This window comes from Myotis brandtii, unplaced genomic scaffold (assembly GCF_000412655.1).
Source record: "Myotis brandtii unplaced genomic scaffold, ASM41265v1 scaffold532, whole genome shotgun sequence".
NCBI classification, from domain to species: domain Eukaryota; kingdom Metazoa; phylum Chordata; class Mammalia; order Chiroptera; family Vespertilionidae; genus Myotis; species Myotis brandtii.
Genome location: NW_005369955.1, coordinates 1,015,473 through 1,019,661, shown reverse-complemented (window position 1 = coordinate 1,019,661; position 4,189 = coordinate 1,015,473). Strand labels below are relative to the sequence as shown.

At 59.3% G+C, this 4,189-nt stretch overlaps 1 protein-coding gene across 1 annotated transcript in view; it reads right to left on the bottom strand.

Annotated features, from left to right (window-relative positions):
* The window catches only part of COL22A1 (collagen, type XXII, alpha 1), a 127,911-nt gene that overhangs the window by 109,237 nt on the left and 14,485 nt on the right, over positions 1-4,189 (bottom strand). The window lies entirely within an intron of this gene.

Sequence of the window (4,189 nt, the reverse complement as noted above, 5' to 3'; positions counted from 1 at the left end):
CAGATACTGACCCAGGGAAAGACCCAGGACTTTCCCTGCCAGGGAGCGCTGCCTCCTGCTGCCAGGCCCCCCAGGGCGCCCCCAGGCAATGAGCACAGAGCCCCCTTGCCCACTCCTTCCTACACCTGCTAGGCTGATGTAAACAAGAACCTTTATAAGAAACAAACACACACAGCACCGTCCAGGCATCTGTCAGCGCAGCCAGTCGGCTGGTCAGAGTTTCTGAAAGTGGGTGCGGGGCCCTCCCAGGGCACAGGCGTCAGGTGCGCTGGCTTTAAAGCCGTTCCCGCCGCCGCACGTGGGCTGCCCAGGGCCGGAGTGGAGGGGAGTGTGCGCACATGCATGCACCTAGGCCAGTGATGGCGAACCTTCTGAGCTCGGCGTGTCAGCATTTTGAAAAACCCTAACTTAACTCTGGTGCCGTGTCACATATAGAAATTTTTTGATATTTGCAACCATAGTAAAACAAAGACTTATATTTTTGATATTTATTTTATAAACTTAAATGCCATTTAACAAAGAAAAATCAACCAAAACAATGAGTTCACGTGTCACCTCTGACACGCGTGTCATAGGTTCGCCATCACTGGCCTAGGGTGTGCACACCTGGGCATGTGTGAGTGTGTCCCTGGGTGTTCGCGCGGATACACGTGTCTGTGTTGGTGTGAGTGTGAGTGTGTGTGGGTTTGCACAGGTGTCCGGGTGGGGACAGACTCAGAGAAACCAGGGTCTCTAATTAAAAGGACAAGGACGGACACGCTTCAGTCACACGCGTCACCTGAGCAGCCGCTGACAGCTGGAGGCCTCGGCCTTCCGGGAAGTGGCCGGCTGGCCCGGGGCACATGCTCACCAGCCACACGTCTTGGAGAGCCCCGACCTGCTGTGCAGCCCCAAGCCCCCCGTTCCCCCGACGAGTGTGAAACGAGTTCAGTGAGGACAAGGGCAGCCACAGGGCGGGAGACACAGACACCAAGCCTTCCTCCGTGGGCTTAATTACAAGGAGCTGTATTTACAGACGTCGGTTTATATAGACGGTGCATATGGACACATGCTTTTTGCAAGTGCCAATTTGGTGGTGGCCACTCTATTCTGTCCCTTTATCAACTCAAAACTGAGGCCACCGTGTGAAACACGCAGCCAAAGCCCCGTGAGCTGGGACGCGTGGCAGGACACACTCCCAGCGGCACAGTGGCCGCGGGTCAGTGTGGAGAGAGCTGAGGAAATAAGGGAATGTGCCCCCACGGTCGAGTGGGACATACTCGTTCTAAGAGTGAGACGGGGTGAGTGGGACAGTCCCCGGTCCCACAGAGCTAAAGGCAGAGCTGTCCGGTTCTGTACGTGGCCATGCAGGCTCGGGGCACCCAGGGCTCCCGGGGTCATCGCCAGGCTCGGGCCTGGCTGCCAAAGCCTTTGTGCTGTAAACAAATTAAAAGTAAATTATGGGTGGTTCTCAGTGTTTCATCAGCTTCGGTCAGTTTCTAATAAAATTGCTCAACACATGGTCAGAGTTAAGAAGCCCAAGGACTATTCTAGGGTGACCTCGAGCATAGCAAGTTGTTCCCGGAGGCACTCCCGGTGACCCGGGGGGAAGGGCGGGCCTCGCCTGCACTGCTTCCCGAGGCTGACCCGCCCGGGGCCCAGCCACAGGCATCCACGTGGCGGCTCCCAGCCCACAGCCGATGCCGCCGCCAATGCCTCCTGGGCTCCGGATCCACCCAGGGACCAGCTGGTGGGTCACCTCAAGGCCACATGCATATTCCCAGATGTGTGTGTGGGGGGGGGTGTATTTTAGGGGGTATGTGTATATGTGTGTTGTGTATGTGTGTATGCATATGTGATCTATATGTGTGTTTGTGTGTTACATGTGTGCGCGCATGTGGATGTGTTGTGGATGTGTTTGGTGTGTGTGGTGTACCTGTGATGTGTGTGTGTGTGTGTGTGTATATGATGTATGTGCATGGATGTGTGTGGATGGGTGTGGTATATGTGTGTATCTAGTGTGTGTGCATATGGTGTATGTGTGTGTGGTGTATGTGTAAGTAATGTGTATATGTGTTTAGGCTGTGTGTGTATATAGTGTGTATGTGTGTTTGGGGGGTGTATTGTGTGTGTGTGTTTGGGCTGTGTGTGTGAGTGTGTGTGTGAGTGAGTGTGTGTGTGTAAGAGTGTGTGTGTGTGTGTCCCCCCGAGTTCACTGCAGAGTCCCTGGGCCGGGCGGAGGACAGGAGGACCGGGCAGGAGCATGTCAGGAAGGAGACTGTGTGCTCACCCCTGTGAGGAGGGGCTGGGCTCACGTACGGGAGCTGAGACTGAGGCCGCCCTAATCCAAATGCCGCGCTGGGTGCAGACACCCCCAGTTTCCCAGTGAGAACTTCGGGAGAGCAACACATCAGTCTCCCCCAAAGAGGCACCTTCTCTGTCTGTCTCTGCCTCTGTCCCGCCCACGGGGGAAGTACAGTGTCCAGCGGCCAAGCTCTCCTCGGAGCAGCGCTGGAGCTGATTGCGACCACATCAAGCAGAGACGGAGGGTGACCCTGCGCCAGGAGACAAGCCCTACAAGGATGGGAGGCTCCTTCCTGGCGCTCATCCCCGCTAACATCTCAGCCCCCTTGTCCAGGAGCTAAAAGATCGGACCCAGGGTCGTGTCCCTGGCCCGTGGGAGAGGCGAGAGGGGAGAGGGGAGAAGGGACCACCACAGCGTCCTCGAAATAGAAGTAGGCGGAGGCTCTCAGCGGGGCTGGCATCCCGCAGGCTCGCTACGGCGGCCCGACAAGCTATATACAGCTGTTCTGTGGCCACCACAGAGCCCGGGTGGAGAAAGCTCTTAATCACAGCCGATGTTCTGGGGCTGGGCCCGCCCCACACGCTGCAGGAAGCCAGGCTGGATGGAGTCCCCTGGGACCCGTGTCAGGCCACCGAGAGGCAGGACTCGATGCCGTGACACTGAGCTGTTTCCCTGGAGGAGGCCAAGGCCAGGGGGACATGAGCCACCGGCCAGAGCAGGCGGGAGGGAGGCCCTAGGAGACGCCCCAGGGCGTGGCACCGGGAATCCACCTCCCATCACATCTGCCTTGCTCCGCGCCCTGGGAGGGGGCTGCATGTGGGCCCCTGTGCTGGCTGGCATGTGATAGGGTCGGGCCAATGGGAGGCACCAACCAGCCAGAGCAGAGGGGAGAAAGCCCCCCAACAGGGCTCCAGCAACCCCCCATACCTTCTAGCAGCTGGCTCCCCGAGACCAGTTCCCCAGGACCTCACTCATCTCCCCCTCCCCAGAGCTCCCATCCAGGGAGAAGAGGCCAGCAATGGAGAGAGTGGGATGAGCCGGCTCATCGCCTGAGGCCACCTGCCCTGCCCTCTGCATCCTGTGTGACCAGTCTGCTTCATTTTTCCGTCAGTTAGAGGGTCTTCTGTTCCCCGGGCCTGAAACCATCACCCCCGAGTCAAAAGCAGGTCAGTGATGGGAACTTGGGTTCCGGGGGCATGAGGTCAGCAAGAGGCTCGGGGCCTGGGTTCTGCCCGAGCCCTCCTGGGCACCGTGTTCCAGGGACCGCCCCCTCAGGGCTGTCCCTGCCACTCCCAGAGCCACCCCCTGGAGCAGAAGTTCTTCGCCGTCCAGATGCAGCTCTGGCCGGGTCCAGAGCCGGTCTGGGCCACGGCCAGCAGGACGGCACAGGGCCAGGGGGAGGGTCTGGAAGGGGTCTTGCTTCCCAGGGCCCGGCATCAGGGGCTCTGGGGTGACAGCTGGGTGCTCGCTGACCCTGAGCCACCACTCCGCATGTCGACCTCTAGGCTGGGCCCGGACCCGGTGTCTGGCTCTGGTTACCCAGATCCATCCTGGCTAGGCTGTCGCTTCCCTTACTCCTCTTTCCCATCGTGGCCCCATCCCCTCTCCGGCCCACAGCTGATGACCCAGCAGGCCTTGCAGCTGTGCCTCCCAGGGTCTCAGCACCCTAATGCTCTCATCTGTGACAAGGAGGCGTCTTTATCCTGCGAGGCTGTAATGACCCTGGTGACAGGCACGTGCGGTGTGCAGGTGCAACTGGGTTTCTTTCCTTACGGAGCCCGGAAGTGCTGGACACAGGCCACCACTGTCACCCCCAGGCATGTAGCTGAGGCCTCACTCAACCTGGCCACATGGCCTCTCCCTGCTCAAGGAGGCCCGTACCTGGACTGCTGGCCCCAGGCCCTT